Source organism: Stegostoma tigrinum, chromosome 16 (genome assembly GCF_030684315.1).
Source record: "Stegostoma tigrinum isolate sSteTig4 chromosome 16, sSteTig4.hap1, whole genome shotgun sequence".
In the NCBI taxonomy this organism is placed as follows: Eukaryota; Metazoa; Chordata; class Chondrichthyes; order Orectolobiformes; family Stegostomatidae; genus Stegostoma; species Stegostoma tigrinum.
The window spans coordinates 5,089,925-5,115,858 of NC_081369.1; the positions used below are offsets into that span (position 1 = coordinate 5,089,925).

The 25,934-nt window shown below is 43.0% G+C and overlaps 1 protein-coding gene across 11 annotated transcripts in view; it reads right to left on the reverse strand.

Annotated features, from left to right (window-relative positions):
* Nucleotides 1-25,934, reverse strand: part of st3gal2 (ST3 beta-galactoside alpha-2,3-sialyltransferase 2) — a 297,050-nt gene that overhangs the window by 147,436 nt on the left and 123,680 nt on the right. For 9 of the 11 annotated variants that reach the window (XM_059651578.1, XM_048546296.2, XM_048546294.2 and 6 more), the window contains one exon: nt 13,409-13,541. The gene's annotated coding sequence lies outside the window, so the exon portion shown is untranslated. Of the gene's footprint in view, nt 1-4,583; nt 4,726-13,408; nt 13,542-25,934 lie in introns of those variants that run through there. The other 2 variants (XM_048546303.2, XM_048546300.2) reach the window with 1 other exon arrangement.

A 25,934-nucleotide genomic window follows, 5' to 3' on the forward strand; every position in this document is an offset into this window, starting at 1 on the left:
GGTTTTGTAAAAGGGAAATTTTGCCTGATAAATTTTAGTAGAATTCTTCAAGAAGAAGACAGGGAGAATGGATAAAGGAGAAGCAATGGCCTAGCGGTTTTATCGCTGGGCTGTTAAGCCAGAGACCCAGGTAATGTGCTGGTGATTATGGGAACTGCAGATGCTGGAGAATCCAAGATAACAAAGTGTGAAGCTGGATGAACACAGCAGGCCAAGCAGCATCTCAGGAGCACAAAAGCTGACGTTTCGGGCCTAGACCCTTCATCAGAGAGGGGGATGGGGTGAGGGTTCTGGAATAAATAGGGAGAGAGGGGGAGGCGGACTGAAGATGGAGAGAAAAGAAGATAGGTGGAGAGGAGTATAGTAGGGGAGGTAAGGAGGGGATAGGTCAGTCCAGGGAAGACGGACAGGTCAAGGAGGTGGGATGAGGTTAGTAGGTAGGAAATGGAGGTGCGGCTTGGGGTGGGAGGAAGGAATGGGTGAGAGGAAGAACAGGTTAGGGAAGCAGAGACAGGCTGGGCTGGTTTTGAGATGGAGTGGGGGGAGGTGAAGAGCTGGGCTGGTTGTGTGGTACAGTGGGGGGAGGGGACGAACTGGGCTGGTTTTGGGATGCAGTAGGGGAAGGGGAGATTTTGAAGCTGGTGAAGTCCACATTGATACCATTGGGCTGCAGGGTTCCCAAGCAGAATATGAGTTGCTGTTCCTGCAACCTTCGGGTGGCATCATTATGGCACTGCAGGAGGCCCATGATGGACATGTCATCTAAAGAGCGGGAGGGGGAGGGGGAGTTGAAATGGTTCGCGACTGGGAGGTGCAGTTGTTTATTGTGAACCGAGTGGAGGTGTTCTGCAAAGCGGTCCCCAAGCCGCCGCTTGGTTTCCCCAATGTAGAGGAAGCCACACCGGGTACAATGGATACAGTATACCACATTGGCAGATGTGCAGATGAACCTCTGCTTAATATGGAAAGTCATCTTGGGGACTGGGATAGGGGTGAGGGAGGAGGTGTGGGGGCAAGTGTAGCATTTCCTGCGGTTGCAGGGGAAGGTGCCGGGTGTGGTGGGGTTGGAGGGCAGTGTGGAGCGAACAAGGGAGTCACGGAGAGAGTGGTCTCTCCGGAAAGCAAACAAGGGTGGGGATGGAAAAATGTCTAGTTTAGTGGGGTCAGATTGTAGATGGCGGAAGTGTCGGAGGATGATGCGTAGTATCCGGAGGTTGGTGGGGTGGTGTGTGAGAACGAGGGGGATCCTCTTAGGGCGTTTGTGGCGGGGGCGGGGTGTGAGGGATGTGTTACGGGAAATGCGGGAGACGCGGTCAAGGGCGTTCTCGACCACTGTGGGGGGAAAGTTGCGGTCCTTGAAGAACTTGGACATCTGGGACGTGCGGGAGTGGAATGCCTCATCGTGGGAGCAGATGCAGCGGAGGCGGAGGAATTGGGATTGGGGATGGAATTTTTGCAGGAGGGTGGGTGGGAGGAGGTGTATTCTAGGTAGCTGTGGGAGTCGATGGGCTTGAAATGGACATCAGTTACAAGCTGGTTGCCTGAGATGGTGACTGAGAGGTCCAGGAAGGTGAGGGATGTGCTGAAGATGGCCCAGGTGAACTTGAGGTTGGGGTGGAAGGAGTTGGTGAAGTGGATGAACTGTTCGAGCTCCTCTGGGGAGCAAGAGGCGGCGCCGATACAGTCATCAATGTAACAGAGGAAGAGGTAGGGTTTGGGGCCTGTGTAGGTGCAGAAGAGGGACTGTTCCACGTAACCTACAAAGAGGCAGGCACAGCTCGGGCCCATGCGGGTGCACATGGCCACCCCCTTTGTCTGTAGGAAGTGGGAGGAATCGAAAGAGAAGTTGTTGAGGGTGAGGACGAGTTCGGCTAGGCAGATGAGGGTGTCGGTGGAGGGGGACTGGTCGGGCCTGCGGGACAGGAAGAAGCAGAGGGCCTTGAGGCCATCTGCATGCGGAATACAGTGGTGTAGGGTCTGGACGTCCAAGGTGAAAATGAGGTGTTGGGGGCCAGGGATTTGGAAGTTCTCCTCCAGCTGGAACAGTTCATCCACTTCACCAACACCTTCCACCCCAACCTTCAGTTCACCTGGGCCATCTCCAGCACATCCCTCACCTTCCTGGACCTCTCAGTCTCCATCTCAGGCAACCAGCTTGTAACTGATGTCCATTTCAAGCCCATCGACTCCCACAGCTACCTAGAATACACCTCCTCCCACCCACCCTCCTGCAAAAATTCCATCCCCTATTCCCAATTCCTCCGCCTCCGCTGCATCTGCTCCCACAATGAGGCATTCCACTCCCACACATCCCAGATGTCCAAGTTCTTCAAGGACCGCAACTTTCCCCCCACAGTGGTCGAGAACGCCCTTGACCGCGTCTCCCGCATTTCCCGCAACACAGCCCACACACCCCGCCCCCACCACAACCGCCCTAAGAGGATCCCCCACGTTCTCACACACCACCCCACCAACCTCCGGATACTATGCATCATCCTCCGACACTTCCGCCATCTACAATCTGACCCCACTAAACAAGACATTTTTCCATCCCCACCCTTGTCTGCTTTCTGGAGAGACCACTCTCTCCGTGACTCACTTGTTCGCTCCACACCGCCCTTCAACCCCACCACACCCGGCACCTTCCCCTGCAACCGCAGGAAATGCTACACTTACCCCAACACCTCCTCCCTCACCCCTATCCCAGTCCCCAAGATGACTTTCCATATTAAGCAGAGGTTCACCTGCACATCTGCCAATGTGGTATACTGTATCCATTGTACCTGGTGTGGCTTCCTCTACATTGGGGAAACCAAGCGGAGGCTTGGGGACTGCTTTGCAGAAAACCTCCACTCGGTTCGCAATAAACAACTGCACCTCCCAGTCGCGAACCATTTCAACTCCCCCTCCCCCTCCCACTCTTTAGATGACATGTCCATCATGGGCCTCCTGCAGTGCCACAATGATGCCACCCGAAGGTTGCAGGAACAGCAACTCATATTCTGCTTGGGAACCCTGCAGCCCAATGGTATCAATGTGGACTTCACCAGCTTCAAAATCTCCCCTTCCCCCACCGCATCCCAAAACCAGCCCAGTTCGTCCCCTCCCCCCACTGTACCACACAACCAGCCCAGCTCTTACCTCCACCCACTGCATCCCAAAACCAGCCCAGCCTCTCTCTGCCTCCCTAACCTGGTCTTCCTCTCACCCCTCCCTTCCTCCTACCCCAAGCCGCACCTCCATTTCCTACCTACTAACCTCATCCCACCTCCTTGACCTGTCCGTCTTCCCTGGACTGACCTATCCCGTCCCTACCTCCCCACCTATACTCTCCTCTCCACCTATCTTCTTTTCTCTCCATCTTCAGTCCGCCTCCCCCTCTCTCCCTATTTATTCCAGAACCCTCACCCCATCCCCCTCTCTGATGAAGGGTCTAGGCCCGAAACGTCAGCTTTTGTGCTCCTGAGATGCTGCTTGGCCTGCTGTGTTCATCCAGTTTCACACTTTATTATCTAATGTTCTGGTGACCTGGGTTCAAATCTCACCAGGGCTGACGGTGGAATTTGAATACAATAAGTATCTGGAATTGAGAGTCTAATGAATCTGTTGTCATGAAAAATCCATCTGGTTCACCAAAGACCTTTAGGAAACTACCATCCTTATCTGGTCTGGCCTACATGTGACTCCAGACCCACACCAATGTGGTTGACTCTTAACTGCCCTCTGGGCAATTAGATATGGGTGATAAGATCTGCCTAGCCAGTGATGCCCTCATCCTGCGAATGAATTTTTTAAAAATCTACAATTCTTTATTTTGTTCAACTACGGTCCCCTCGGAGCTCTGTACCATTTTGTTATAGGTCATTCATATGTACGATCTGTACTTTACTGTTAAGTGATGTGGTGCAACAAACCGCTGGCTTTGCTTACTGTGGCACTGTAATGGTTGAATCTGTTTCTTGTTGCACTTAGTAATGCAACTTGAGAAGGCGGCACTGAAATTACATGAAGGGTTAGTCAACATGTAGGTAGGCAGGACAATAGCAGGTGAAATTAACACAAGTTAACACACCATATATTGGAAACAGTCATAGCCTGGCATTTGTTACTGTCAATCCAGTACAATATAACAAAATCACCATGTAGTCCCACAAGAGACACAGGACTTAAATTAAAGACGTAGTTTATGGCATGATAGCAATTAGGTGCAAGTTAAATTAGTATGAAATAGGACTCTGGCTGGGATTATCATATTGAGCAGAACTTCATTCACTCTTCAGCATTAACCCTTTCAGACACTTACATCCTTCGACAACAGTGAACCACTGGAATAGGAGGTGGGAGAGAGAACATTCAATAGCTCCTTCCCCACTGTTCAATAGTAACTACCACTGAAGATTAAGTATTAACTACCAGCCCAAAAGGACAGAATAAAGAGCAGGAAGTAAGACGAGAGAGACAAATGGAAAAGAGGAAGAAAACCAGTACACACCACAGAAACAGCAGCATGAAGAGATTGTGCTAGCATGAACAATATCACAGAGATTCATGACTAATACGAGAGAAATAACTGACTAAAATACCTGGAAGTCACTGAAGTTAAGCACATGCTCTTCTCTTTTAAAGTCAGTGATCTAGTGAATCTACTTGCAAGAAGAAGCTGTTGGATTTTGCAATATAGCAGACAAATGTTTATCCTTTCAGAAAACACCTCTAAGTTACAGAGTTGCTGCTACGTTCACTGCTGCAACTATCCAATCCACAAATAACTGGAATATATGATGCAACACAGAACAAAATAACCAATGGTAAACAAATTCCACCTGCTCCCTACAGGTAGACAAGCTGCTGTGGCTGAAACACTGTGGCACATTTGAAATCTCCGAAGCTACACACTGCATCAAATCAGGAAACTTTCACATTTCAAACATTGAAAGTTTGTAATGTGGTTTGTGGGATACAATGGTCTCAATGTTTCAGGGGTTGGAGGGATACATGATACTGACTCACGTTAAGTAAGCATCCCATAAGTGAATAAAATAAAGTGATTGGGACAGATCAGCTTAAAACAACGAGCATCACTGGGGAGAATGTGCTAGGAAATTGACTGGATCTAAAAGCTGACACATTCCCAGGAGTAAATGGTCTGCACTTAAGAACCCTGAAAGACATTTCAGCTCAAACAGCAAATGTGTTATCTACAATCTTACAAAATTCTTTATTTAATCCCAGCGAATTGGAAACAGCAAAAGTGACATCTTTATTTCATAAAGGAGGGAGACAGAACACAGAAAACTATATGTTAGTCATCCCAATATCTGTAACAGAGAAGATTCTTGAATCCATTAAGGACGTTAAAGCAGGATACTTAGAAAATCACAATGTCATCAGGTGCAACCAACACGTTTTTGCAAAGAGGAAATCATAACCGCAAGAGTTTTGTTGACAAAACAACATCTGTGGCGGGTAAATGAGAACCAGTAGATGCGGTATACTTGTATTTCTAAAACTGCCAGATCAAAGGTTGCTACACATGATAAATGTTCAGGATAGAGGGGGCAACATTAACACATAATAAAGGATCGGCTACCTAACAGGAAGCAGAGTAGTGACGAATGGGCATTTTTTGGGTTGTCACGCTTTAACGAGTGGATTGTCATAGGGATCAATGCTGGGTTCTCAACTATTTACAACGTATATCAATGATTCGGATGACGGCGCAGATTGCATTGTAGATCAAGTTGCAAATGACAACAAGTTAAGTAAGCAAGTTCATAGATTGTAGAATCCCTCCAGTATGGAAACAGGCCCTTCAGCCCAACAAGCCCACACCGAACCTCAAAACATCCTACCAAGACCCATCCCCCTATAACCCACCTGACATACATATCCCTGAACACTATCGGCAATTTAGCATGGCCAATCACCTAACCTGCACACCTTTAGACTGTGGGAGGAAACCCACGCAGACACGAGGAGAATGTGCAAACTCCACACAGACAGTCACCTGAGGGTGGAATCGAACCCAGGTCCCTGGTGCTGTGAGGCAGCACTTACCACTGAGCCACTACGCCTGAGGGAATTAGAGAGTGGATACCAACAGAATATTTCACATTATGGGAAAGATTAAAACTCAGAGGCAGAGTTTAATACGGGGTTTGTCTTTTAAGAAAGAAATAAAGATACTGTGTCTCTTGGAGTACAGTTAGAGTTCTTTTCTCTGAAGGTAATGGAAGCTGCATGTTTAACTTGATTCAAGGCCGAGTTAGATTTTTGACAGATAGGGGAGTTAAATTTATGGGAGCAGACAGAAAAGTGTACCTGAAACCACCACTAGATCAGCCATGAATGATGAGCCAGTTCAAAAGGGCCAAATAACTGACCCCTGTTGCTATGCACCTGTGAATCCATCAGGGGTTTTGGAACTCAGCCAAGAATTTCAGGCTCCTTTGAATGAGCATATCAACAACCCTTGGTGAGATAAATCTATCCATGGCATTTGAAGCAGACATTCAAAATGGGATTCCACGCACAACTGTATGAACAAAGCCTCCAGAGCTGAATACATTAAAGCCTTTGAAGTCATTGAAATCACTTAGCCATCTGTTCAAGCTTTCGAGTAATAAAACAAATGAATAGTTGTGATTAATCAAAAGATTAAATCAAAGGGGACAACTGACACAGTCAAATCTGAATACCATTATTGTTCATCGCAGAATAACATCTTATCCATTGGATACAGCGCGGTAATGCAATTGAACACTTTTCCACATTCACAAATCTGGTCAATTTACAGATCAACCTTTTTGTTTAAAGAACAAAACCCTATCACTAATCGGTACATTAAAAGCATGATTAACTAGTCACATCATGTTCTATTATAATATGAAGTCAGCAACACCTTTTGACTTACCTGTTAAAAGGGTTCCCGACTCCTTCATGGCTCACAACACCTCTGAATAACACAAAAAACTTCAGAGGCCAGTCCAATGCCATCAAAACTGTGGGGCATCTAAAATGTGTCTGCGCTCCCCCACTGCCGCACCCCACCCCCCAAAGGAGCTGGAAAGTTTGGGACTGCTGGAGTGTAGGCTTGAGGCCTGTTTAATTCTCATTCCATTCTAAGTTTCCAACAATGGGAATGGAGAAGGGATTTCCACACATGGAGCCTGCCTGACTGGCTATTAGACATGTAAAGCTCACACAGAATGAGGGCAGTTTTTGCAATTGATCACAAGGGAAACATTGGAGATAAAAGTCTAAAATCATTCAGTTCTGTAACGAGTCATGTAGCATGGAAACAGACCCTTCGGTCAAACCTACCCATGCTGATCATAATCACAAACTAAACCAGTCACACCTGCCTGTGGTGGGCCCATATCCCTCTAAACCTCTCCTATTTCTGTACTTATCCAAATTAAACATTGTAACTATACCTGCATCCACCACTTTTTCTGGAAGTTCATTCCACACACAAACGCTCTCTTGCGTAAAAAAGTTGCCCCTCATGTATTTTTAAGATCTTTCTCCTCTCACCTTAAAAGTTTGCCCTCTGGTCTTGAAATCCCTCACTCTAGGGAAAAGGTACCTGCCATTCACCATATCGATACCCATCATGATTTTATAAACCTCTATAAAGGTCACACCTCAATCTCCCACACTCCCACAGAGAAAGTCCCAGCCTGTCCAGCCTTCCTTTATAACTCAAACCCTCCATTCCCAGCAACATCCTGGTGAAAACTTTCTGAACCCTCTCCAGCTTAATAATACATTTCCCATAGCAGGACGATCGGAACTGGACACAGTACTCCAGAAGCGGCCTCACCAACATGACATCTCAACTGCGATATTTAAAAGGTCTGAGCAATGAAGGTAAGCGTGCTAAACATCTCCTTGACCATCCAGTATACCTGCAGTGCAAATTTCAAAGAATTACATACCTGAACCCCTAAATCTCTCTTTACCTTTATCATTATTCTTTTGAAAAATAATTGAGCAAAATTCAAAATAGGAGGCAGTGCTTTTGATCAAAGTTGTGTGTTGATGGAAATATTACGGGCACACAGAGAAATAAACCTTTTGCCCACAAGACGTAAATCAAGAAAATAAACCAATTCATTTTATCAATTTTCATCTGTTTATTGGAAATCTAAATTTTGAAAAGTTTCACTGTAGGGTGCTAAACAGGTTACTTGTTTTCTTTCTAGAAAGTGTCTTTGGAGAAAAAGCTTGTACTGTTGAATTACAACACGGATTTAATGATTTACCTTTTCCATGCTCCCAGGGCACAGGCACCTGTACACAGCTTCGTCTCTCAGGGACTTGCAATCTCTACAACATATTGATCAGTCACACAGATTTTGATGATCGTATATAATCTGTAAAGGACTTGGACAATCAATTCTGACCTGATACCAAAGCAGCCCAAAACTCCCTTTGCTGCCTTTGACAATATAAGCAACTTATTAAATGGTGAAATAACCCAAAGCTTCAATCCGAATGCCATTTTGACTTTTGTCACGATTACTCATTATATTTGTTTTATTTTCCATTTACTGCAAATCAAAAAACCCAGCTTTCAAGTCCTTTTGGTGTAAAGTACTGCGTGGCTTGGGTTCCAATTCATTTGTCCTCATGCCAGACTAAATGTTATAAGAATTTCATGTTCTCATTCCATAATCTGGATCAGATCTATTGAAACAGCACAACTCATCTGTTGACTAAAAAAATTTTTAGCAAGAAGCACAATCACTTTTTGATTCAAAATGTATTGTGAAATTAAGAATGGACACATGGGACAGAAGTAGGCGATGCAAATCTGTTACAACACTGAATAAGAACATAAGTGATCTGTTATTTATGTTATATAGAGATTATTTGAATGCAGATGGTGGGCATTAGCTGGGGATTCACCTGATTCCCAATAAAAATAGACATAAAGTGGACAATTTTTGCATTAGGAAGTGTATCCTTGTACATTGAAATTCTATAAATTAAACAAAAAATGTGTGAAGATTGGTTCTTATCCCACCCTTTATGAGCAAGCATAAAATTCTGGCTTATGGGTGAAGACCCAAATTTCTTTCTTTGAGAGTCCTCTTGCTCTAGAATGTTTTGCCTGCTGAGTGCTTCACATGCAGAGACAGGGGCTTCATTAGGCTGTTTCATGGCATTGTAAAAACCATTTAAGCTTTATTGATCAGTTCATTGAGTATTGGAGTTGGGAGGACATGTTGTGGCTGTACAGGACATTGGTGAGGCCACTTTTAGGATACTGCATGCAATTCTGGTGTTTCCTGCTACAGGAAAGATGTTGTGAAACTTGAAACAGTTCAGAAAAGATTTATGAGGATGTTGCCAGGGTTGGAGGGTTTGAACTATAGGGAAAGGGTGAATAGGGCTTGGGGCTATTTTCCCTGGAGTGTCAGAGGCTGAGGGGTGACCTTACGGAGGTTTATAAAATCCTGAGGGACATGGATAGGGCGAATAGCCAAGGTCTTTTCCCCAGGGTAGGACAGTACAAAACTAGAGGGCATAGGTTTAAAGTGAGATTGGAAAGATGTCAAAGGGGCCTAAGGGGCAACTTTTTCACACAGAGGGCGGTGTGTATGGAATGAGCTGTCAGTGAAGTGGTGGAAGCTGATACAATTACAATATTTAAAAGACATCTAAATGGGGATATCAATAGGAGGGTTTAGGGGGATATGGGTCAAATGATGGCAAGTGAGGCTACATTAGTGTAGAATATCTGGCCAGCGTGGACGAGTTGGACCTAAGGGTCTGTTTCTATGCCGTACATCTCTATGACTCTATGACAGAATGTAATCAGGACAGTTGGTGCATTCCAAAACACTGTATCTTATGGGCTGGAAGCTCTGGTAAGTAATGGGTCATGAGAAGGAAGGACCTTAACAAATATGTGATCTAATCATGAGATAACAACGTGTAGAGCTGAATGAACACAACAGGCCAAGCAGCATCAGAGGAGCAGGAAGGCTGACAGTGCACTACAGACAATGATTATGGGTCTAAACGTGACTCTTGCATTAGTCAATAATCACATACTGGAGAAAGGCCAATTAATACTGACAGACACAAACATGCAAGTAGAGGTTGTAACTTCAAAAAAAAGAGACAGTCCTTAACTGGAATTAGAAACAGAAATTCTATTGATCACGAGGTTTTGGTGTAAACCTGAATCTCAAATAGTAAAAGCAAAAGCAAAGGGAATTAGATAGTTAAAGTTTAGAGTTTCTTCACAGAAACCAGATATGGATCAAGCAGTTTTGTCACATAAAATGATTTGTTTTGAAAAAGATCTTGTAGGTGGGACTTGTTTAGCTGAAGTTGCTAGGAGCTTTGGAGAGTAACTGGATGTTACAGGTATTAGAGTGGATTTGTCCACACCTTGGAAGTAACCTTGAAAATCTTTTGAACTCTTTAGCTATATATTCATGGGAGAGTACTGATCAAAATACACCTGAGCTGCATTTCTAAAAGGCAACACTTTTAAGACAGATGTGTTTCTGAGCGAGCCCAAACAGCCTGCAACTGTAGATGGAAATCTATAGAAACTAAAGCAAAATGTGCTCCTAAGATGCTGCTTGGCCTGCTGTGTTTATCCAGCTCTACACTTTGTTGTCTCTGATTCTCCAGTTCCCATTATCTCTGCATCCATGACCTGAACGATATGTTCAGAGAATGGCATTCCAGTGTGAAATCTTTCAGTGTGATCTGTCATGTTGAAAGTAGTTTGTTTTAAACTAATAGGTGCCCTCACAATGTTTGGTTGGTAGCATAAAGGAAAACTTTAAACATCATAATGATGCTTGCTGATGATTTCTTAAGAGTGGTGGTGCAGACTTTGAGAAATGTCTTCATTGTTAGATTGGGGTGAAATATTGCAACTTTATGTTGTGGGCCTTTTAAGCATATTAACTTAGCTACCCAGCAAAGTAAATTCAGAATACACAAGAAAGCATTACTCCCCAGTTAATCCTGAAAGATACTGTATCTAAAGAAGAGACAGAACAATTACAAGACTTGACTGAAAAAAAACGCTAGAAATCACAATGGGACAGGCAGCACACATGGAGAGAGAACAAGTTAACGTTTTGGGTACAGATGACTCTTCATCAGAGCTCTGATGCACAGTCATCTGGACTCGAAACATTAGCTTCCTCTCTCTCCATGGATGCTGCTTGTCCCACTGTGATTTCCAGCACTTTTTGTTTTCAGTACTGAATCCAGCATCTGCAGTAATTTGCTCCTCAATCACAAGACATCATTGGTCAGCGAAACCAGTTGAGAAGTAGTTTTGATGGATTGGATTTGAGGTATAATAGGTGAATGCTTTTTAATTTATTCACAGAATAGGCCTCATTGCTCATCCGTAATCTCTCAGAGACCAGTTAAGTGTCAACCACATTACTGGAGGTCTGGCAAGGTAAGGATGACAGATTTTGTTCCCCAAAGGACATTAATGAACTAGATGGATTTTCTCTGACAATTGACAAAGGTTTCATGGCCATCATTAGGTGCTTAATTCCAGACTTTTCTTTAATTTATCTACCATGGTGGGATTTGGAGTTGGGTCCCCAGAACATTACCTGGGTCTCAGGATTAGATGTAGTGATAATACCCTGAAATAGTGAATGTTTGAATGGAAATCAAGCATTAGAAATTTGATACTGGAGAAATGCATATTTAGGTTTCTAAGCTTAGGAGATCCAAAGAAAATGAGACCACTCATTTTTAACACTGCTGATGTTTTCTTGGGTACGTTCATGCAGCTGGTTTCAAAATGTCATTCCTTATGTTGGGAACTAGAGAAAATAATAAGGTTTTTGCAAGCTGTTTCATAGCTGAAACACTGGTTCTTGTACTTGAAGTGGGTATGGGATTCTATTTAGCATATTTTTTAGTGGGAATCTGAAATATGTATACACTGCAGATAGTACAGTATCAAATGTTGTGTAGATAGTCACTGTGGGACAATGTGCACTTTACAAAAAGTAGGGAACAATGGGTTACAGATTGCTCTTGCTGGTATGAAACAAATGCTGCAGACAAAGGATATTGCTAACCCTCACTTCTAAACCAGTGATATGGATTGTGACTAGCTTGGGCTCAAGTCATAGTCTGCAAAGCTGACAATGACCCATTTATTTCTACTCTTTTTTTCTATCCATTAACCAGTTCACAATTCATGCCAGCATGCTCTGCCCAACTGCACATGTGGTAATTTTGGTTGCCTCTTATGTCTCACCTTATCTAAAGCTTTCTAAGAAAAATAAATATACCACATCCACCAGTTGCCCCTCATCTATCCTGCTAGTTTCATCTTCAAAAAGACATCCAAAATTCAGGCACATAGCTTCCAGTCCACACTTGTTTCTTGCTATTGACACAATTAAGAGTTGGTTTTTTTAATCCTCTGGTTGAATGGCAGAAATTCAGTCTTTGATTGAGGGAACTGGATTGATGGCCTTAGTTTAGTGTAAAACCTTCAGGAGGCCTCAAAGGATGACTTGATTCCAGCAGGAGCATTTTAAAGGATAGGATTCCTGACATTACCCTTTGCTGCTGGGTTGGTGGGGCGGATACAGGACGCGCTGGTAGTAGATTTGGAATTTTGTCTGGGAAACAGGACAGAATCCTAAAGGAAAGAGGATCTGACTCATACTCTGGGCAACCAGTTCCCTTAGGCAAAAATGAACTGTTCTGCATTCAGCACAAGAAGCCTCAGGGCTAAGATACTGATTCTTGAATCAGGTACTTGCGTACAGATGAAGAAAACATGCCAATATTCAAAACTATAACTGAAATACAGAAAGTTATTTGAGGGTTGTGGACATATTAATAACATTGCTTTACAGCCTGTTAAAGAATGAATCTCAAACTCCTTTCTTCACTATTTTAATGGAGGCATATAAAATCAGATATCTGATAAAATTAGATTGGGGAGATTTCGAGACCAATGGGTTTGGTGAAGTGGTATATTCCACGGTCTTTGTGTCTCTTGAAGTAGCAGGTTGAAAGATGGTAGGAAGTAACTCCAAGATATAACAGTCTTACAGGCACTTAAGGTTCCACACTTTGAACCTACAAAAACTATTTGAAATGGTAAGAATTGAATGAAATCTATCCGTCACAGGTGATGAGTTGTAACAATTTGAGGTGACAGGAGGGAGAATAATATGTAACATGTCAGGGCCATTGCAGAATAACTGACAGAGACTCATTGCACTGAATGGTGAATAACTCTGTCTGATATTGGACTGCTGTGTGCACAGCTCCTCAAATTTCTGTCATGTCCATCTACATAGCTAAATGTTGCCTAATCTCATGTTCCTCATTTCAGTTCGAGGTTTTGTTTTGTACACACATCAAATATCTGTGGTTTTACCTTGCAGAATCTCCCATTTCACAGACGGCAGCAAACTGCCCAATGCTGCTCCATGTTTTATCACAGTCACGCTGCTGGATGGGCGGCTCAGAGCTGTCGCTGGATTCATCAGGGACTGGCCATCTGCGTGGCCCTGTAAGGAAAAGAGAGTAAGAAAGAGGGGTAAATGGCATTCATCTGTATTGTAACAATGTTTTGTATAACTTCCCAATCTAAGTCAATTTTTCTTTACAACTTTTGAGTGTGATACACAACATACCTTGATGCTCGCTGAAGCTTTGTAGAGTAAATTAGATGAAAAAACTCAACTTGGAGTGAGGATGCTCTTAATCAAAGTAAAACTAAAATACCAGTTCCTTGGCATTGCTGAAAATGCGACTGCTGCACCTGGCCTTTGGATGTTAGCTTTGAAACCTGTGCACGATGATCTTTCAGCTTGTCGCTAACCAGGCCCTGATCTACTTTATTCTGTTCCTCAGCTCCATGATTAAGACCACATGAGGGATTGAGGTAGAAGCTGCCTGGCTTATTTCCCTCAGCTGTTCAGAATTCAAGAAACTGTACTGACATTGATCTTAAGGGCTCTTGCGGTTTAGTGGTAGCATCCTGCCTCTGAGTCAAGAGGCCCTGGTTCAAGTCTCACCTGCTCTGTAGATGTGTTCTAACATCCCTGAACAAGCTGATTAAAAAAATCTATTAATTCTGTTAAATCATGATGAATTGACTTCAACATTTTGAATGCCACATTGACGAGGTGCAGTCTCACCATCACCTTACTCAAGCCTTTCCGCTCCCCAATATCCTCTCTTTTATAAAACACCTTTATCTCCTGCATTAAATTCTGTCTCAGATGGTATTACATACCTCAAAGCTCTTCTTGCTTTTCCTCCCCGAGACATCAGCCTAGACAAAAACTCACTGTCTTACACATAGAGCTCTCGAGAAATTGGAAAAAAAACTGTAGTTTGCAATAGAGCAGGAGGACTGTCAGACAGAATTGAACAGATTTGTCTCACAGACTGCTTGATGAGTATGGCATCTTACAATTGTCTGGAGTGAATTCTTTGTATGGGCCTCAAGGGATGTTTTCAACTTGCAGTCTGGTTGCGCAGCTAAATTTGTTGCAGCTTTTCATCACTGCAGGATTCTCCTCAGAGTTTGTTACTGAAAGGACTTTCAGTGCAGACCGTGGTAAAGTATTCGCATATGTCTCTGAATTCACCATTGCCAATCCTTTCTATTATCAGAAAGTGTCTTTATTTCTATTCAGTTCTTCATAATATTGTCTATGATAAAACACTTTTGCCCTTCCAATGTACTTGCACAGGAAGGTTAAATCCACAAAATATAGAATGAAACTCTTTCACAGATTTAAACGTGGTCTGCAAATGAAGGAAACGTGATGTAAGAAAAGACCTTTCCACACAATGAGTAGTGAGGGCATGGAATGCACCTGGACATCTGGTGGCAGTTGCTTTAATTGAGGCATTCAAGAGGGGGGCATTGGGTAGTCATTTCATTCATAATAATGTGCCAGGATGTGGGAGATTGTATCTGCATCAGTTCCATCAGTTAATGCCAATGGGCTGAATGGCCTTCTTCTGTGCCATAACGATTCTGTGATTTCTGTTTTTACCAGTTCCTTCTCGTGTTATAATCGCTAGGTCTGCTAATGGTGCATTCATCCCCATTCTGTTCATCTTTAATTCTTCCATTGTATTGATGCCTGCGTCCAGTATCCAGGCCATTTCAAAAGGTGGCAATCACTGACTCGTTCTTTTTGTGTCCCATTTCTTTCACAAACACTGAAGGAAAAGATTGGTTTCCTGGGAATATTTTACAAATAATATTTTTCTGATACAATAAACTCTCCCTCTCCAAGAGAACTGAACACATGTTAGGAACAGGAGCCTGTCCGTGAGGCGCCTTAGCACAATTCAGCAAGTTAATTGATAGCGTTTATCCAGGGGTCCCCCAAGTGAATTTTGTCAAAGTCCATGATATGTTCTTCGATGCTACAGCCATCCTGTTTCCAAAATCTATCAATGTCCCCCAAATGCCTTACAATTAATAGGTCTTTCTTATAAATTTCATCTAAGAACTCTAAAGGAGGTCCAAATCTTCATCACAACAGTTCAACTCATAAAATGACTTACTTCTGTTAAGGAATAGCAATGCCAAGGTCATACCCTGTTTCCTAACTTGTAGTGACGTAACACTCTGTACTGTCCACTTCATCCTTTCTCTGGTCGAATTGTTGAGAATCTGAACACATTAGGACTTTAGAGATAGTAGGAACTGCCGATGCTGGAGAATCTGAGATAACACGGTGTGAAGCTGGATGAACACAGCAGGCCAAGCAGCACCAAGGGAGCAGGAAAGTTTGACGTTTCAGGTCTCGACTGGTGTTACATTAGGATTTTACCTGGTTTTCTGTCATTTTTCACAATGGCCTCAGTGATTTTCTCTCAGCATTCAACTTTCATCTTATGGCCATGCTTCACTGTTTCCATATTCTTTTCGAGAGAAGTAAATGATCAAGGATAGAACTGGGGCCAATATTTACACTCAATTAAGTTTAGTTACAGAATTCTCTATTACTAACAGGCACCTCCTATCGAACCACTAGCATTTTAGTCTGTGCCAATATGAGATCTCAAGTGAATGTTCACCACCTACAAATAAATTAAAGACCATTAACAATGTGACTGAATTTACCTCCTCAAATTCTCCTCTCCTCCATTCCCTCCTTTTCTCCCTTTAGGGACTCATTATCTTTCAATTCTGATGAAAAAGCTGTATTAATTGGCAGATATGAAGAGATATTAGAATCTACATTAGGCAGATGATTCTGATTTTACTGACTCTCATTCCAGGTTGGTCTATATTCTGTGTATACTCTTGTGTACATTCTTTACCTCCTCTGTAACTGATTCCAAAACAGTGAGCTATGCAACATGCAACAGCTATTTACAATATGTCCATTGTTCTGAAATCAAGGACGAATGAGGTCAGGGACAGGCAAAATGGCAGAATGTTCCCTGGAGGACATATGTGAACCAGTTGGGCAACTTTTGCAAATGTTATCCAAATGACTAGATTGACTGAATTCAAATTCCTAACTTTTGTCTGGTGGATTTTATATTTAACATGTAGTTGCTTGCCTATATCAAACAAAGAACAAAGAACAGTACAGCACAAGCACAGGCCCTTCGGCCCTCCAAGCCTGCGCCGTCACATTTTGCCCTTCCATTCTAAAACTGTCTTCACTTACAGGATCCAAATCCCTCTTCTCCCTTCTTGTTTATGTCCAGGTGGTTCTTGAACATTGCTATCGTGTCTGCTTCCACCACCTCCTCTGGGAGCACATTCCAGGTACTCACTACCTTTTGTATGAAAAATGTGCCTCACACATCTCTTTTAAACGTTCCCTCCTGCCCCAACACCTTGAACCTGTGACCCCTGGTAACTGACCCCCCTATCCTGGGGAAAAAAGCCTCATACTATCCACTCTGTCCATACAATTCACAATCTTATGAACTTGTACAGGGCACCCCTCAACCTCCTATGTTCCAGTGAAAACAGACCCAGTCTGTCCTACCTTTCTTCATTGCTAAAATCCCCCATTCCAGGCAACATTCTGGTAAACATTTTCTGCACCCTCTCTAAAGCATCCACATCCTTCTGGTGGTGTGAAGACCAGAACTGTACACAATATTCCAAATGTGGCCTAACTGAAGTTCTATAAACTTGCATAACCAGCTTATGCTTATACTCAATGCCCCTTCCAATGACTCCAGCTCCTGCCTCCTAGTATTGCAGTTCCTTTGTTATACAAGTTTCAGCCTTTGAATGCCCCTCTTTGTATCATTTTGGCTGTGATTTTCATATCCCTTTCTATCTTTAAGTAAAGATCGTATAGACAAAATCTGTCTCTCCTCTGGGGCCCCATGATTAATGGAATCTACACTGGCTGAGTGTACATTGAGAGCTTGGTTCAAATCTTTACCCTCATTGCTTTAAGAAGTATGGCAATACACATATTGACATCCCCAGAAATTAAACAGCATTTTAAAAATAATTATTCTTTCATGGAACACAGGTGTCTCTGACTAGCCAACATTCATTGTCTGTCCCTAACTGCCCTTGAACTGAATGTTTTCCTTGGTTATTTCAGAGGGCAGCTAAGTGTAAATGACATTGCTGTGGGTCTTGAGGCCAGACCAGGTAAGGGTGGCAGATTTCACTCTGGAGGTGGACATTAATGAATAAGATGTGTTTTACAACAATCGATAATGGTTTAATGGTCACCATTACTAAGATTATCTTTCAATTCTAGAATTAGCAACGTGATCTGAATTTGGGCCCCCAGATTACGAGCCTAGTGATATTACCAAAATGTCACCAACCTTCCTCCAAATACTAGGAAAATGGTAAAGTGTTATTTAATTCATTCATATTCAGTGTTGTAAGAAAACATTTCTGACATTCTTAGGTTTGATCCCTAATCTGGCCTTTTCTCTCATTTTGGCTGTAAGAGGAATTTGTCAACGTGATTTGATATAAATGTAGGGCTCAGTCACATTTCACAGGCAGTGTTCTTCTACATGCGTGAGAAGACCGTGGGTCAAACTCCATATCCAGAGATTTGACCACGGAGTTTGAGCGTTGTCACTCCAATGCACCACTGAGGGAGTGCTGCACTGTGTCATTGCTGCTTTCTTTCAGATGAGACTTTAAACCAAAATATTTCATGGTTTTTAAAAGCAAAATCATTCTCAGAATGTGCTGTTCCATAATTCTGCTTGGTGATATTGAGCCATCTTCTCAAACTGCTGCAGTCCACATGGTGCACATACACACAAGATTCTGTTAATGAGGGAGAGTTTGATTTTCACACAACAGCGAAGGAACAGCAAGGTAGGAAATTGCTGCTGCTGGTGGTGCAGAACCTCGTAGACATCTAGTTTTGAGCTTTTGAGTATGAATTAGCCAAAAACAAAACACACACAGAAATGGGAATGTTTAAAAATTCCATACTGGCTGCAAATCCAACAAATCCTGGGACAAAACCCTGCCAAAAGTCAAAATCTTGGTCCAAATACTGCAGCTGAGAATTCTCAGTGGAATCTACCTCAGGAGCAGCACAGCAGTTTTCCAGGAAGAAAATCAATGGTATGATGGCTGCTGGGATAACACTGTCAAGTCAGCCACACAAGGTGCTCACAAGGCACTGAAAACAGGTTCAACAGGACAATATGCCCATCCAACTCATCATCCAAAGTGGACTCTGTGCTGAAATCTAATCCACTGATATATACAACATATAGACTCACTCACCAACATTAGTCTATGATTGTTTACATTATTACACAAGCCTGAGTACCAGCTTGCTCTATTACAATCGCTGACTCATAACTACTGTCAGGATAATGTGGTAATTGTATAATAATTTATAGCTAATTAATTATGAGTTAACAGAAACAATGTTGAAATATTTCAAATCTTTTTTGCGTTTAAAGATTGATGAAGGAACACCTGAAATGTTAACTCCACATTTGTCTCCAAAGTCTCTGTTGGACCTACAGAATCATTCCAGTACTTTCTTACACATTTCCACCAGTGGAATTTTATGTTTGTTTTAGGGCCAAGAGTATCATGTGGAAGAGATTGGATTCACAGTGTTGGCTGGTCTGGAGTGCCTGCAGTCACATAACAGAGTGGGCAAAATGAAAGATGCAGCAATTTTGAAAAAAGGTCAATGACTTTCACACACAAGCAAGTTGCACCAACTTCTCTCTGCTTCCTCACACTTAGTGTAACTCTTAGTCACTGAACACATCACCCATCTCCAACTCTAACTGATGCTTGCAACACCTTTGCTCTATGGCTTTCACCTGCCTCCTTGTCCCAAATGGTTAAGCCTTTCTGCTAACTGCATTTCCTACTCCCTCACTCGGGACACCTCCCTACCGTTCATGCTTCTTCAACCATTTTCATCTCATAGACTCATACAGCACAGAAACAGACCCTTTGGTCCAGCCAGTCCATGCTGACCGTAATCCCAAACTAAACCAGTCCCACCTGCCTGCCTTTGACCCACATCGCTCCAAACATTTCTTGTTCACCTACTCCACCAAATATCTTTTAAACATTCTAACTGTACCCCCAACCACCACTTCGTCTGGAAGTTCATTCCACACACAAACCACTCTGTATGTAAAAAAATTGCCCCTCATGTCTTTTTTAAAATCTTTCTCCGCTCACCTTAAAACTATGCTCCGAGACTTGAATCCCCCATCCTGGGCAAAAAGACACCCGACATTCACCTTATTTATACCCTTCATTGGATGAAATAGGAGTTGAGGGATGACCTTAAAGGGGTTTATATGATTTTGTGTGAGTTTTTGTTTGGCGAGACCACTGAATACAATGCAAGTGTTTGGAAAGGTCCTCACTGCTTACCAGTGAAATTCGCATTTCACTTTGGAAACCTTCAGGTGAGAATCAGAAGTTTTTTCTTGACATTAAGAATCACGTTTCTTTGTCCTTGCTATATTCTTCCAATTTCCTCACCAATGCCAATGTTTCTCTGGTGTAGCAAAATGTTGGCAATCATTTAAAGAGAACTTGATAAATATATGAACGGAAAGAGTCCAAAATAAAGAAGTTATGGAAACAGGATTAGGCCTAATAGTTTAGTTAAGGGGCTAGTATTGTTGTAGGTGCAACAGGCCAAATGGTTGCTGTCTCCATTGTAACTCCTGTAGCTCATCAGACCATAAGACATAGGAGTGGAAGTAAGGCCATTCGGCCCATCAAGTCCACTCCGCCATTTAAATCATGGCTGATAGGCATTTCAACACCACTTCCCTGCACTCTCCCCGTAGCCCTTGATTCCTTTTGAGATCAAGAATTTGTCGATCTCTGCCTTGAAGGCATCCAATGTCCCGGCCTCCACTGCACTCTGCGGCAATGAATTCCACAAGCCCACCACTTTCTGGCTGAAGAAATGTCGTCTCGTTTCAGTATCATGCATCTGTGCACAGTAATCAATTCAGTAAATTGCCCAAACATTCTTGAAAATTCTATAACAATTTGAAAATTCTCCACTGTAATCTCAAAATTTTGGGCTTGGGATGGCTTGGGCTCAATGTGGTGAGGAAGAGGGCCATATTGTTGAATCAGGAGCCAGAGGCACCTACAACTAGTAATGTTCTTTGGCAGTTTTCTGTCAACTGATTCGCAATTTTGTTGAAGTTTTATAAAACGAACCAAGTATTATTTTATTTCAGAATCAAGTTTTGTACTATATACTACTATGAATTTCTACTATCAGCATATTTCCATTTGAAAGTCTTCACTCTCTTTGTATTGTACTCATTCAGAAAACACTGCAGGCTCCAGCAAGCTCAGAGCGCGATGAAATCACAGCAGACGGAGCACAGAGATAAGAAGGTGTAGAGCTCGATGAACACAGCAGGCCAAGCAGCATCATAGGAGCAGGAAGAGTGGCGTTTTGGGCCTAGACCCTTCAGCCTGCTATAGGTGACCAACTCTAGACACCACTCCAACAACTTCTCTCCCCTCCTCTCTAGTTTAGTTTAGCATTATGTTGGTCACAGACTTGTTGGACCAAAGGGTCTGGTTCCGTGCTGTATGACTACATGTAATACATGAACTGCAGTGGTTCAAGAAGGTGGCTCTCCAGGTTTCCATGGGCGGGTAGAGATGAATAACATATACTGGATTTGCTGTCATTATTCATAGCTCATGAATGGATTTTTAAAAAATTAAGATGATTGGCAACGGAACTAGCAGTGACGTGAGGAAAATTCTTTGTATGCACTCTACTGCAGTTCAAAACTAGACACAATCTATATCACTGATGTCCCGTTTTTGGTGGAAGGGTAACAATAGAATTGACCACAATGTATAGTCTTCCATTCTCTAGTCCCAGTTATGTTGTTGTAGTCAGCTGATTGGTAAATGAGAATGCTACATTCACTTGCAATGCAAGGAGAGTACATTATTGCGTGAAGATATGAGAAGATTGGTCTAAAAACAGTAAAGAAATGCAAAAAAATGAATAAGAAGGGAAGCATTACAGTATGAAAGCTAGCCAGAAATATAAAATCAGAGAGTAAAGAGTTTCTATTAATCTTATAAAAAGTGTATGAACTAAGTGTTTGTCCTGTAGAAAATGAGACAAGAGAATTAATAAGGAAAATAAGGAAATAAAAGATTAATTGAAAGATATTTTGCATCAGTCTTCATCACGCAACATCCTGTAAACAAGTTTAAATCAGGAAATGGAAGTGGGGGGGAAGAAATCAGAAAATTCACAATCACCTGAGAAATGGTATGAATAAACTGTTGGAGCTGCAGGCTGTCACTATACATCTGTGAATCTGACATCTGTAGTGTTGTTGGAGGTGATGCTGAGAATATAGGATTTACATGCATTTGGAGAGACAAGGAATGATTGGGGATAGTCAGCATGGGTTTGTGTGATGGAAATCATGTCTCATAAACTTGATTGACTTTTTTGAGGAAGTAACCTAAAAGGTTGATGAGGGCAGAATGGTAGGTGTGGTTTACTTGGACTTGATAAGGCTCCACATGGGAGATTAATAAATAAGGTTGGCTCACAAGAGATTCAGGATGAGCGAGCCAATTGGATACAAAATTGGCTTAACAGTAGGAGACAGAGGATGGTGGTGGAGGAGGGTTGCTTTTCAGATGGAAGGCTTGTAACCAGCAGTGTTCCACAGGATCGGTGCTGGCACCACTGTTGTTTGTCATTTATATATATATATATGACTTAGATGAGAATATAGAAGGCACGGTTGGTACATTTGCGGATGACACCAGAAGAGTTCACCTGTACATCTGCCAATTTGGTCTGCTGTATCTACTGCTCCTGATGTGGCCTCCTCTACATGGGTGAGACGAAGTGTAGAATTGGAGACTGTTTTGTAGAGCATCCATGCTCTGTTTGTGACAAATGGTAACACCTTCCAGTCGCCAACCATTTTAACTCCCCTTCCCACTCCCCAGGTGACATGTCCATCCTGGGCCTCCTCCAGTGTCACAATGACATCACCAGCAAACTGGAGGAGCAACGCCTTATATTCCGCCTCGGGAGCCCAGAGACCAACGGCTGAAACATGGAATTCACCAGTTTGAAAATCTCCCCTTCCCCGGCCTCATCTGTTGCCTATCCCTCCCTCTCAGCCCCGCCTCCTTGACCTAACAACCTGACCATCTTCCCTCCCAGCTATCTGCCCCCGCACCTCACTAACCAATCCCCATGACTCCCTACCTCCACTCATCTACCACCATCCCACCTACCTTCCCCAGCACCGCCCCTCCTCTGTCTATTTATTTCCCAGCTCCCTTCCCCCTCCCTCATTTCTGAAGATGGGTCCTGACCCGAAACGTCAGCTTTCCTGCTCCTCTGATGCTGCCTGACCTGCTGTGTTCCTCCAGCTCCACACTGTATTATCTCTGACTCCGGCATCTGCAGTTCTTGCTGTCTCTGAGTGAAGAAATTTATCTATAATTATAAAGAAATTTAATCAATTGGGTCAATGGACTGAGGACTGGCATATGAAGTTTAACCTGGATAAATGTGAGATATTGCATTTTGGTTAAACAAACAGGGCAAGATGTACACAATTAATGATAGGGCCCTGGGTAGTTCTGTAGAACAGACAGACCCAAGGTTCAGGTACACAATTCATTGAAATTTGCAACCATCATGGGCAGCACAGTGGCTCAGTGGTTAGCACTGCTGCCTCACAGTGCCAGGGACCCGGGTTCAATTCCACCCTTGGGTGACTGTCTGTATGGAGCTTGCACGGTCTCCCTGTGTCTATGTGGGTTTCCTCCAGGTGCTTCTGTTTCCTGCCACAGTCCAAAGTTGGGCAGATTGGGTAGACTGGCCAGGTAACTTTGCCCTAACCCTAACCCAAACCCATAATGTGCAGGCTAGGCAGAATATCCATGGGAAATACAGGGAGAGGGTGCGTCTGGATGGGATGCTCTTTTGAGGGTCAGTGTGGATTCAGTGGGCCAAATGGCCTGCATCCAAATTGTAGGGATTAGGTTATAGACTTGCTCGCCGAGTCAGTGTGACACAACACAGCCAGACACACCAGTCACCCTACTGTACATCACAGACATATCAGAGATGATCACAAGAATATTCAGACCCCTAGGTATCATGGTAGCCACGAAACCAACAATCATCCTGCGACAGCTACTGACAAACATAAAGGATCCCATACCGGCAACCAATAAATCAATCGTAATATACAAAATACCATACAAGGACCGTGAGAAACATTACATAGGCCAAATTGGAAGAAAACTGACAATAAGGATACACGAACACCAATCAGCCACCAAAAGGCACAACCAATTCTCAGTGGTTTCAATACACAGACAAAGAAGGTCATGAATTCGTCTGGGACAACACATCCATAATAGCACAAGCCAAACAGAGACATGCCAGGGAATTCCTGGAGGCCTGGCATTCCAACATGGAACTCCATCAAGAAACACATTGAACTACAAGCCATTGAAAAACAGAACCAGCAGTAATGCCAACCACCCCAGAAAACCGAGGCATATAAATAACAAGCAGGACAGAACACCAACGCTTCACTGAAGGCGCACTGACAATGTTACCTAGCATGGGGATAAAATGTCCGCAACCAAACACACTGGCTCGGCGAGCAAGTCTACAACATCACCCACAATCCGAGCTACAAAATCTTCTGTAAAAACTTTAAATTGTAGGGATTCTAAGATAACTCTAGGTAGACAGCATGGTTCAGAAGGCATTTAGCACGCTTGCCTCATTGTTCTGACCGTTGAGTACAGTAGTTGGGGCATTATGTTAAGGTTGTACAAGACATTGGTGAGATCTCTGCTGGAGTCCTGTGTCCAGTTCTTTTATAGGATAAGTATTGTTAAACTGGAGAGGGCTCAGAAAAGATTTACCAGCGTATTGCTGGGAATGGAGGGCTTGAGTTATACAAGTAGGCTGGGGCCATTTTGACTGGAGTGTAGGAGGTTGCAGAGTGACTTTAAAGAGGTTTATAAAATCATGAGGGGCATAGCTAAGGTGGTCTGCAAGGGTCTTTTCCCTAGGGTGGGGGGGGGGGTTCAAAATGAATGATTTAAAAAGGACACGAGTGGCAACTTTTTTGCACAGACAGTGGTTTGTGTGTGGGATGAACTGCCAGAGGAAGTGGTGGATGCAGATACAGTTATAATATTTAAAAGACATTTGGACAGGTACATGTATATGAATGTTTTGGAGGGATATGGGCCAAATGCAGGCAGATGGAACTAGTTTGGACCGAAGGGTCTGTTTCCATGCTGTATAACTGTATGACACATGTCCAGGCTCTGACGGGCTTTATCCTAGAATGTTACAAGAAGCAGCTAGTGAGACAGTTGATGGAGAGGTTTTGCATTTTCTGAAGAAGGGGCGAGGCCCGAAACGTCAGCCTTCCTGCTCCTCTGATGCTGCTTGGCCTGCTGTGTTCATCCAGCTCCACACCTTGTTATCTGAGATAGTTGATGGATTGGGTTTCATTTTCCAAAACTCTTTTGATTTGTGAACAGTCCCATTAGACCAGAAGTTAGTGAATCTTTTTTTTAAAAAAGGGAGACAGAAAGCAGGAAACTACAAGACATGAAGCCTTAAACTGACAGAAGGAAAAAATTAGGGGCTGTTAATAAAGATGTAATAGCAGGGCATTTCGGGTAAAGTTTAAAGTAATCAGGCTGAATCAACATGGTTTTGTGAAAGGGAGAAACCAAATTTGACCAATCAATTGGAGTTCTTTGAGGAGGTAACACGTGCTGTGAATAAAGTGGAGCCAGTGAAGGTACTATGCTTAGATTTCTAGAAGGCATTTCAAAAGCTGCCACATTAAAGAATATCGAAGAAATAGAAGCTCAAGTTGTAGGGGGTAGCATATTCTCCTGGAAAGATTAGCTGGCTATCAGGAGGCAGAGAGAAGGCATAAATAGGTCTTTTTCAGGTTGGCAAGATGTAACAAGTGCGCTGCAATAGGAGTCGGTGCTGGGACCTCAACTGTTCACTAATTATATAAATGCCTTGGATGAAGGGACAGAAGATAATTCAGGAAAATGTATTCTCCCAAACCCTCCCTTTATTCACCTCAATTTAGCATTTCATGGCTTTGAAATTCCTCAGGGCATCCACTCGTCTCCCAGAATTACTATATTGTACCCTTCAGTAAAACAAGGTAAAAGACTGAAAGAAGATGTTTACATCAATATCCCAGGGTCAGGGGTGAGGTTGGGGTGGAGAGGTATGTGGGCTGTGATCTACCAAAAGCAGCTTTGTAAAACTGTTTGCAAAATCTCACAGTCAGACATATATCCTCCTCATACAAATCAGTCATCTTGATCTGCTGCTTCCTTTGCCATTTTCTCTCCCTCTCTGTCTAATAAGTGTTATAAATATTGATTTAAAGAAATC